Source organism: Octodon degus, unplaced genomic scaffold, assembly GCF_000260255.1.
Source record: "Octodon degus isolate 3935 unplaced genomic scaffold, OctDeg1.0 scaffold00510, whole genome shotgun sequence".
Taxonomy (NCBI): domain Eukaryota; kingdom Metazoa; phylum Chordata; class Mammalia; order Rodentia; family Octodontidae; genus Octodon; species Octodon degus.
Window position 1 is genome coordinate 151,868 of NW_004525086.1, and position 11,885 is coordinate 163,752.

The following is an 11,885-nucleotide window of genomic DNA, read 5'->3' on the forward strand; positions in this document are numbered from 1 at the left end:
TACAATTTACACAGTTACAAAGAAAGATAAACCCTGGGGTCTGAGGTAAATAGATGCAACTAGAAACTATCCTCATAAGTAAAAAAATCAGACCTGCATGCATAATCATAATATTTCCTCACTAATATAAAAATATGAAAGAATAAATAAATCTGAAAATTACTATGTATATTGTGAATGGGAAATAATCTGCTCAAATGAAATGAAGAATTTAGTTGAGGAAAACAAGTAAATAAAAATAAAGGGTAAATAGCAGAGATATATATCTATATCTATATCTATATCTATATCTATATCTATATCTATATCATCTATATCTATATCTATATATACATTGGAAAAGCTAAGATGATTGTATAACTCATTTCTATGTTTCAAGGTAGCATTTATTCTTAAAATTTTCATTTTGACAAACTTTATGTGATTAGGATAATCTGAATAAGTTCTTCGAATACACCAATGTGCAATATAAAAACCATTGTTGAATTCCTATCATCTTACTTTGTTTAAAAATTCTATATCACTTCTAATGTCTCATCTTTTATTTTTAAATTCTCTTTACAATAATACATAATAACTGAAAGACAAACTTTAAATGTGTTGGTAGTAAAAATACACTGAACAAGCAGGTTTTCAAAGTTTAAATTAAAACCATATTTGGCCCAAGGCTTTCAAGGTCACTAAAGACTCGGGGCATAGGAGAACCTGTACTGTAACATCATGTAACTCAGTTGTGTCCCGATTTTTCTGATCAAGGATAATATGGGACCACAGAGGAAATTGATTGAGAATGTAGAGTGTGCCTTAGGATAGTCACATGGAGAGAAACCATTCTCTCAGATTTCAGAGACCAAATTGGTCAAGCAATAGCTGTTACTCATCCACAGGGCTGTCACTGACAAAGGATCTACAAACTGCAATACAGAGTTTTAGGATAAATCCTGAGAGGATTTGATTGACCTTATAAGATATAAAAGTCACATTTCTTGTTATATAGGTCTTGCTTTATCTTGGCCTTAACCATGCAGCAGGAAAGTATAAAAATGAAGTATAAAAAGTAAAACCATAGTAATATGCTGAGCTGTAAATGGCTCAAGTCAACAATTTCTGACATTGTCAGTTCTGTGGATAACCCACTACTATTATGGACTACTGGACTATATTGGATTATCTTGCTGAATTCACTCACCTACAATATTTAAATGGCAATAGAATACCCATCTGTGACAAAAGTAAATAAAATAGGGGATACAATTGAAGGACATTTGTATCTGTAGATATCAAAACAGCTAGGATAGATATACAGCTACTTTTTCTTAATTTAATGAGAAGAAAGTTTTGTACTAATAGTGTTCAGACAGGATATCATGTCTGCATGTTGTACTATGAATAACTACCAAGAAGGCAATAATATGCAATGTATTAATTATTGTGACTGTCCTACTAATCTGTTTATTTTCTTTCTTTGTTTGTTTTGTTTTTGCTTTGCTTTGTTTTGTTTTGTTTGGCAGAAATGCACATTAAACTTAGGCGATTGTGCTTCCCAGGCACAACTATTCTGTTTTTTTTACTGTCTAATTGCTATTTGACTCTCAATAAAATTTTAAAAAGTATGCAAAATACATGACGAGGTGGCCTAACCACCCAAAGACCATTGTGGGAAGTGCTTGCCAGGGACAAGGCTTTGCCTTTCAAGAAAATTGATGATTTGGAAAAATTACACAAATTTTTGTGGAAGGAAAAGAAGTCTAGAGCATCACAGGAATCCCAATTCACAGATCAGTACCCAGATTACTTGGAACATTTCTACTTAGATGAAGAGGAAAGACTCAAATGCTACTAAGAAAAGCCGACCAGCCTTTGTCAGAAGAAAATGCTAACCAGCTTTTTCCTGAAGAACATTTTAGAGTTGACGGTGCTTTGTATGATGACCAGGATCATCTGCCTTAACCAGAAGAATGGTGTAGCAGCACAGTGAGTCCCATCACTGTTCCCCAGAAAAAGAAAAAGAAAATATCCAGTCAAAAAGCACAAGAATAATATGAGCATTTACAAGCTAAGCGTGCTGCTAAGAAGAAAGAATTCAAAAGGAGAAAAGAAGAGAGAGGATCTCAAATATTCTACATGGAGAAAAAAAATGGAAATGTTCAAAATATCGAGCAAAAGGACCTAAAAGCATCAACCAATCTTAAATTTACAAATGGAATATCTTCTGAAAATATACAAGAAAAAAGTTGAATGAAACACTTTGTCCATTAGGGTAGAAATACCTGCTGAGTATTTATTGGGTTCATAGTTAAAAAGGACAGTCCTTGAGAATGGAACAAATTTGTCAACATAAGATGAACTGCTAAACTGTGAATATATGTATTTTTATTAGAATTTTTTTCTTATAAAGGAAAAATTTAATATGTTCAGTTGATGAATATGGCTGGTTTTATTTTACTTGCTTCTGGAAGAAGATTGTGTTGACAAACTTAAAAAGTTTATTTGGAAAACGGACATAAGCATATAATCCTTCTGTCATATTTCAAATTGATATAGAATAAAAAACATTGAAAAAATTAAAGATTGCTTCACTTACAATATAGTAATCTCTAGTGTTCCAACTAACAAACCATCTCAAGGAAAAATAGAATTAAAAATCTGGAAATTATGTTCATATTCAGACATGATTTCACTTCTGTAGCTATTTACATGATAACATTAAAATAATCATACATTGAAAACTGTTTACAAAACTGCATTTTTCTGAAACTCGAGTATAATAAATCACTGAAATAAAACTAAACACAAACAGACAAAAATAAAGGGACAAGTAGGGAAGGCCTATTTTATTCCATGCTTTCAGAGGTTGTAGTTCAGGGATACTCTTATCTATTCTTTCGAGCCCACAGCAGCACAGTACATGGAGCCAGAGAAAAGCCAGCTCACAGCCAGGAACTTCAAGTGGCATGGGTTAGTGAGGTCCCAGTGACATCTGCATTGGAACAACCTTGATTAAACATCACGAATCCATGGACAAATGCAAATCTATAGAAACCTCAGTGATGAACTGTGAGCTGTGTTGAGGTCAGTCCCCGACACTCATTTTACACGTTCCCCTTGTGGCACCCTAGCATTTTAGCAAATGAGCCAAAAGCCTGCACAGGTGCAGAAATCATTATTATGAATGATTGTGCTGTAGAGACAGCTCGCTTTTTTAAGTGCCTGCTGGTAAGCACAAGCACCGTTTTATGATCTCCAATATCGCACGCTGTGCTTGCCCTGGAAGCCCAGGGAGCAACAATCGGGCCATGGAAACTGGTCTTGTGGGGGGAGATGGAGAAAGCAGGATCAGTACAAGTCTGAGATGCATAGTTAGAACCTGTAATCCATTGATCCTCAGGACTATTTTGTTGCCAGTACCATGTTGATTTTATCACAGTAGCTTTGTAGTATAATTTCAATTCAGGAATTGTAATGCCTCCTGTCTTGTGTTTGTTGCCCAGGATTGCCATTGCTATTATAGGTATTCTCTGGTTCCTCATAAATTTGAGGAAAGATTTCTACAGGTCTGGGAGGTATATTGTTTTTAGTTTGATAGGGATTGCATTAAACCTGTACAGCAATTTTGGGAGTATGGCCATCTTCACAAAGTTCATTCTTCCTATCCAGGAGCAGGGAATATCTTTCGATATTCTGAAATCCTCTATGATCTCTTTTTTCATAGCACTGTAATTTTCCCTGAAAAGATCTATGACTTCTTTAGTTAGATGAATTCCAAGGTATTTCATTTTCCATGATGCTACTCTAAAATGCATAGTTCTCTAATCCCCCTTTCAGTGTGATCTTTGACAAAGGGGCCAAACACGCTTCCTGGAAGAAAGATAGCCTCTTTAACAAATGGTGCTGGAAAAACTAGATTTCTACATGCTAAAAACTAAAACTTAACTCATGTCTATCACCATGCACCAAACTAAGTTGAAATGGATTAAAGATCTAGACATTAAAACAGAAAAACTAAATTTTCTGGAAGACAAAGTAGGAGGAACACTTAAAGACAAAGGGGTAGGAAAACAGTTCATGAACAAAAATCAAATCTCATGTGTAATGCTTGAAACAATTAACAACTGAAATTCCTCTTATTGGGAATTTTTTGAACATTAAACAAAATTATTGAGTCCTATCCCAGGTCCGGTGAGTGTGTGGGAGAGCGTCCTGCTACATTGGGCCAGCGGGACCAGTCCCAGACCAGGAGGAGCGTGGACCAGACCCTCTCTGAACCCCCTTGGGAGCCCCCACCACTCCGCAGCACCTCACCCACGCCGCCAGCTGAGTAGCAATTTCTACAATGTTCTGGGAATTACCAGACCCAGTCCTAGCCCAGAAACAGTGAGTGTGAGGGAGAGCTTCCTCTGCCCCCTACTCCACTTTGAACCCTCCAAGAACAGCTCAGGCCTGGCTTATATGCCTGGGGTGTAACCCTGCTGCTGCAATCCCTGCAGAGAGTGTAGAGGAAAGATCCACCCAGGTAGTCCAGGAGAAGAACATCTTGCCACAGGGGCACAACAGGTACACCCTGAAGGGCAGCAGTGGGAAGGAATGAGCACAGAAGCCAGACCTAAGCCAGAAGCAGCTGGATAAGTCCAAACTTTGTAGAGCTGTACCTGAACTTCAGTATGTGCCAAGGTTATAACTGTAGCAAAGATCTACAACAAAGGTCAGAAGACAGTGCTACACAAAATGAAGAGAAGAAACAAAATGCTACCTCTGAACCCAAACCCACACGTAAGAAGTGCAGAGGACACTAACACACAACAAATTGGAAATCACACAGCTGAAAGCAATGAATCAACGTCTTCTGAAATAAAGAAAAAGCTGCAGAAAGATATAGAGGACCTCAGATTGGAAATAAAAAAAAGAAATCCCTGAACTAATAACATCTGCACTAACAAATCAAAAGCAGAAACATATTGAGGAAACCCAGTGCCACCCAGAATAAGTGCGGAGGACACTAGCTCGGGGCAAATGCATGGATTAATAGTGTCGATAGTAAATAAGCAACAGCAGAAAGATATAGAGGAAATCAGAGCACAATTCTTTTCTGAAATAAAAAAAAGAACCCTCAGAACTCATAGCATCTGAAGTAAAGAAGCAACTACAGAAACATAGGCAGGAAATACAAACTGAAAAAAACACTGCAAGAAAAGAATTTATAACTGCTTCTAAAGAAGATATTGATAAAAAATAGAGATTAGAAAAATGATGGATTCTTTGAACGAGCAATTCACTAAAGAAATAGGTTGCATGAAGCAGAGTCAAAGAGATATAGAGGAAATTAAAATCTCAACCAAAAGTTTGCAAAACCGTTTCAGTGAATGTGAAGACAGAGTTTCAGATTGTGAAGATGCTGGTGTAACTAGTGAAAAGGTAAGAAAGGATCTCTTAAAAACAAAGATGCAGGAAGGAATAATCCATCATCTGCAAGCTGATGCAAAGATGAACAAGGTGAGACTAATAGGCATCAATGAGAAAGAAGGAGTCAATACAAATGACATTAAAAAAATATAGACAGAAGTAATAGCAGAAAACTTCCCAAATATGAGGAAACAATCTGACATTCAGGTCACTGAAGCATACAGGACGCCAAGGAACCTCAACCCAATGAAAAACACACCGAGAAATACTATAGTCAACCAGAAATGCAGCACAAGAATAATCTACTAAAAGCCGCTAGAGAAAAGAAGATCACATTCAAAGGAAAACCCATCAGAATTCCAGCTGACTTCTCTTCACAAACCATGTAGGCAAGAAAATCATGGAGCAGAGTACTTCAGGTCCTCTACGAAAACAAATTCCAGCCCAGACTACTATACCGTGCAAAACTCTCATTCAAGTTTGATGGAGAAGTGAAATACTTCCATGACAAAGAACAACTAAAGAATTTCGCGATGACAAAGCCAACCTTACACAGGCTACTGAAAGATGCTCTAGAGAGGGACCAAAATGATCAGAACTATACGAATGAGATCAGAAAAAACCAACTAAATAGAGTAATCAGTTAAACACAGGAGAAAAAGGAGTAAATGATAACATGAAAATAACATGGCAATGGTAAGTCAATACATCTCAATTCTAACCATCAACGTAAATGGACCCAATTCACCAATTAAGAGAAATAGACTGACACAGTGGATTAGGAAACAAAATCCAACAATATGCTGTATACAAGAAACACATTTAACTCATAAAGACATTCATAGGCTGAAAGTCAAAGGATGGAACAAAATACTACATGCCCCAGCATCTCAGGAAAAAGCAGGGGTAGCAATCCTATTCTCATACAGTCTCAACTTCAAAGCAACAATGATCAAGTGAAATAAAGAAGGCCACTATATGCTGGTTAGGGGAAAATTCAAGAGGAAGAGTTAACACTCATAAATATGTATGCACCAAACACGGGAGCACACAACTATATAAAGCAAATCTTAATGCACATGAAAAATCTAATATCCAATGCCACACTTTTAACAAGAGACCTTAGCACACCTTATCTCCAAAAGATAGGTCAACCAGATACAAACTTAGCAATGAAATAATAGAATTAAACCAGAGTTTGAAAGAAATGAACTTAGTGACCATATACAGAGTGTTCCAACCAAACACAGCTGAATAGACATTTTCTCAGCTGCACATGGGTCATTTTCTAAAATAGACCACATACTGGTCCATAAGTCATGCTTAAGTATATGTAAGAATACAGAAATTATCTCATGCACACTATCTGATCGCAGTGCAATGAAACTGGAAATAAATAACAAAAGAAACTGGAAAAAAAAACTTTAAATACATGGAAATTAAATGACACCCAGCTCAGCAACCAAAAAGTTACAGATGAAATTAAACAAGAAATTAAACAATATCTACAATTCAATGAAAATGCAAGCACAACTTATAATTTATGGGACTCAATGCAAGCAGTTCTCAGAGGTAAATTCATAGCTATGAACTCACACATCGGGAAAACAGAGCGTGAATAAATAACTACCCTAATGTTGCAACTTCAACAACTAGAAAAGTAAGAGCACACCAAACCCAGATCCTAAAGACGTGAGGAAAAAAAAAAAGATTAGAGCAGAAATTAATTCAATTGAGACAAAGAAAACAATTCAAAGAATTAAGAAAGCAAAAAGCTGGTTCTTTGAAAGATTAAGTAAAATTGATAAGCCCCTAGCTATCCTCATCAAACAGAGGAAAGAATAAATTTAAATATAAGCAATAAGGAATGAAAAGGGTGTAATTATCAATGACTCAGTGGAAATTCAGATTATCATTTGCTACTTTGAGAATCATTACACTCACAGAATAGAATATACAGAAGAAATGGGCAGACTCCTAGAAAGATTTCAAATTACCCCAACTGAATTGACAAGATATAACCACTATCAATAGCCCAATAACAGCCAATGAAATAAAAAATAAAATTAAAAATGTACCATCAAAGAAAAGTCCAGGTCTGGATGCATTCACAACTGAATTCTATAATACATTTACAGAAGATGTAGTCCCTATACTCCTCAAAATCTTTGATGAAATTGAAAAGGAAGCCATCCTCCCAAAATCATTCCTGGAGGATAGTATTATATTGATACCAAAACCAGTGAAAGATGCACCTAAGAAAGAGAACTACAGGCTGATCTCTCCCATGAACATTGATGCCAAAATCCTCAATAAAATACTAGCAAATAGAATACAAAAAATCATCAAGAAGATCATATACCATGACCAGGTAGGATTCATCTCAGGGATGCAAGGATGGTTCAATATTCGAAAATTTATCAATGTAATACACTTTATCAATACAGTGAAAACTAAAAACAACATTATCATCTCCACTGATGCAGAAAAGGCTTTTGACAAAGTCCAGCACTCATTCATTTTCAAAATCCTACAGAGAATTGGAGTAGATGGCCTCTACTTTAATCTGGTCAATGACATTTATGAAAACCGAACAGCAAACATAATCCTAAATGAGGAAAAACTGAAATCTTTTACTCTTAGATCTGGTACAAGACAAGGATGTCCTCTATCACCACTGCTACTCAATATATTTCTGGAATCATTAGCTACGTGCATTATACAAAAGAAAGGAGTAAAAGAAATAAGAATAAGCAAAGAAGAAGTTAAATTATCTTTACTTGCAGATGACATGATACTTTACTTGGAAGACCAAAAATCTCCACCAAGAAGCTACCACAGTTAACACAGAAATTCAGTAGCATAGCAGGTGATAGAGTCAATACCCAAAAGTTAATAGCATTTCTCTACACAGACAACAAACACACTGAGAGGGAAGTTATAGAAACAATACCTTTTACAATAGCACCGAGGAAAATGAAATACCTTGGAATTAACCTAATTAAAGAAGTCAAAGATCTTTTCAAGGAAAATTACAGTACTTTGAAAAAAGAAATCGTAGAGGATTTCAGAAAGTAGAAAGATATTCCATGCTCCTGGATAAGAAGAACCAACATTGTGAAGATGGCCATACTCCAAAAATTGCTGTACAGATTTACTGAAGTCCCTATCATACTATGACCAACATATCTCACAGAGAAATAATTGGTAAAATTTATCTGGAACTGGAAAAGACCTAGAACATCAAAGGCAACTCTGGGCAATAAAGACAAGTCAGGAGGCATTGCAATTCCTGATTTGAAATTATACTACAAGGCGACTGTGATAAAATCAGCATGATACTGGCATCAAAATAGACCTGAGGATCAATGGAATAGTTTAGAAGATGATGAAGCCCAAGGAACACACTCAGCCACCTTATCTTTGACAAAGGGGCCAAACATACTCACTGGAAGAAAGATAGCCTCTTTAACAAATGGTGCTGGAAAAACAGGCTCTCTACATGCCGAAAACTCAAACTTGACCCCGGTCTATCACCATGCACGAAACAAAAGTAAAAATGGAATAAAGATCTCAACATTAAAGTGGAGAAAATAAATCTGGAAGAGAAAGTAGGAGGACCTCTTGAAGACTTAGGGGTAGGCAAAGAATTCATGGTCAGAAATCAAATCGCACGTGAAACAGTTCAAAGAATTAAAAACTGGGACCTGCTCTTACCGAAAAAGTTTTTTAACGTCAAAAGAAATTACCAACAAAGTGAAAGGGCAACCCACAAAATTGGAAAAAATTCATGACAAATAAGTACTCAGAAAAGGTTTGGTCTGTAGAATCTATAAAAAACTAAAAACAATAGCACCCCAAAATTTAAAGACCCAATCCAGAAATGGGCATCCGAGATGAAACACACTTCTCAGAGGAAGAAATTAAAGAAGTGAATAAATATACGAAAAAAGGCTCCACATCACTAGTCATACGTGAAATGCAAATTAAAACCACATTGAGATATCACCTCACCCCAGAAAGAATGGCTATCATAAAGAAATCACCCAACAACAACTGTTGGAGAGGCTGTGGGGTAAAAGGAACCCTTCTCCATTGTTGATGGGAATGTAGACTGGTGCAACCATTATGGAAATCAGTATGGAGACTCCTTAGAAAAGTTGGTCTGGAAATCCCCTTTAAACCAGCTATTCCTCTACTGGGAATTTTCCCAGATGATCTGAAAACATCATATCATAGGGATATATGTGTGCGTGTTTTTAGCAGCACAATTTGTGATATCTAAATCTTGGAAACAACCAAGATGCCCATCACCTGAGGAATGGTTGAAAAATATGTGGCAGTTTTACACAATGGAAAATTATTCAGCTTTTAAGAATGATAAACTCCTAGCCTTTATATTGATTTGGATGCCACTTGAAAATATACAGATAAGTGAAGTAAACCAGACACACATGTGTAAATATCGTATAGTCTCCATAGTATAAGAACTCAAAAGATGAAATACAAATAGAAGTATATAATACAAGTAAAAGGAAAGCAACATCTCAAAGACTAACTAATCAAGAGAGGGAAAGGAGAAGAGCTAGGAAACGTGACAATGTCAAGTGACACAATTATATGTAAAAGATGAGCAAGGCAATGATCTTGAGAATCTTCAGAAGATATTTTAATCTAGCAATTAATTGGAAAGATTCTCACCCTGACTAACTATATATACTGACACCTGGGAACTAAGCTACTGCACTGCCGATGATCATTTGTAATAGTAGTTTCATGTTTGGAGTACCTGTCATTCTTGTATTCTGAATATGGGCTGCTTGTCTTGACATGCCTGTGGCTGCTATGATGTCATTCGGGTAAGTGGATGTTCAAGAAGAAGGAGGTGGTGAATGAAAGCAAGAGGCAGGAAAAGGAATATTGTGGGACCTTGCTGATTCAAGGTTGTATATGTTGAGATTTTTTGACTTATGTGCAAACATGAGAAGTATATAATTCTTTATCCTATTTTTAAAATATAATCTAATATTTAAATGTGTTTTATCATATTCTGTAGGTACTTAAAGTTCAACATATCAATACTTGATGAAAATTACCTGTTCTTTATTGTGCCTAAGATTCTTGAAATGCAGAGAGATAGTGAGGTTAAGCTTAATAGCCTAAAATGTTTGATAATAACAATAAGCTTGTCTTGTGGATGGTTAAGAACCTAAGTTTGCAGACCAAAATTAGAGAAAAAGCAGGGCTGCAAGGAAAGTCAACATTTTGTCCCTAGCCTTGTAAGGTCAATTAAGACTCAGGTTATATAAGAACTTGTACTGTAACATCATGTAACTCGGTAGTGTCCCAAATTTTCTGATCAAGGAGATTATGGGGCCAAAGAGGAAAGTGAGCGATGACGTGGAGTCTGCCTAAGGAGAGTCCCATGGGGAGAAAACACTCTCTCAGGCTTTCACAGAGAGCACATTGGCCAAGCAATGGCCGTGACTCATCCCCATGGCTGACACTGACAAAGGTTCTACAATCTGAAGTACACGATCTCAGGATAAATCCTGAGGGGATTTCACTGACCTTATTAGAACCAAAAGCTACAACTCTTGTTGCATACTTCCTGCTTTACCACGGTCTTAACCGTCCAGTAGAAAAGTATGAAAATGAAATATAGGAAGTAAAGTCATGCTGGTATGTTGAGTTGTGGGGGACACAGGTCAACAATTTCTGACATTGCCAGTTAAACAGAAGACCCAATGCTATTATAGGCTACTGGACTCTTTTAGAACATTTTGCTTAGTTTACACACCTATAATATTCAAATGACGGAACTTATCAAAAAGGGAGTCCGTCCTGAGACTACACGCACATGTATCTGTGTATTCAAAGTGGTTGGGATAGATATATAGTTGCATTCTCTTAATGAAGAGAATGATTTTTTCTAATGATATTTGTAAATAGGATCTCAAGACCGCATCTTATACAGCAATTACCACTAAGAATTTATGCAGTGTGTTTGTTATTGAAACTGTCCTAGTGATTTGATTTAAAAGTATGTCATTGCTATTTGTTTATCAATAAAATTATGGAAAGAAATTACCAACAAAGTAAAAACACAGCCAAAAAATTTTGAAAAAATCTTTTGTAATAAGCACTCAGAGAAAGATCTGCCCTCTAGAATTTATAAAGAAGTGAAAAAAATAAGGGTCCCAAAATTTAAAGATTCAGTCCAAAAATGGGCATCCGAGGTGAACACACACTTCTTTGAGAATGAAATTAAAGAAGCGAATAAATATATGAAAAAATGCTCCACATTACTAGCGATCTGTGATTTCAAATTAAAACAACACAGAGATGCCATGTCACATCACAAAGAATGGCTATCATAAAGAAATCAACCAACAACAAATGCTTTAGAGGCTGTGGGGAAAAGGGAACCCTTCTCCACTGCTATTAGGAATGTAGACTGGTGTAACCATTATGGAAACCAGTGT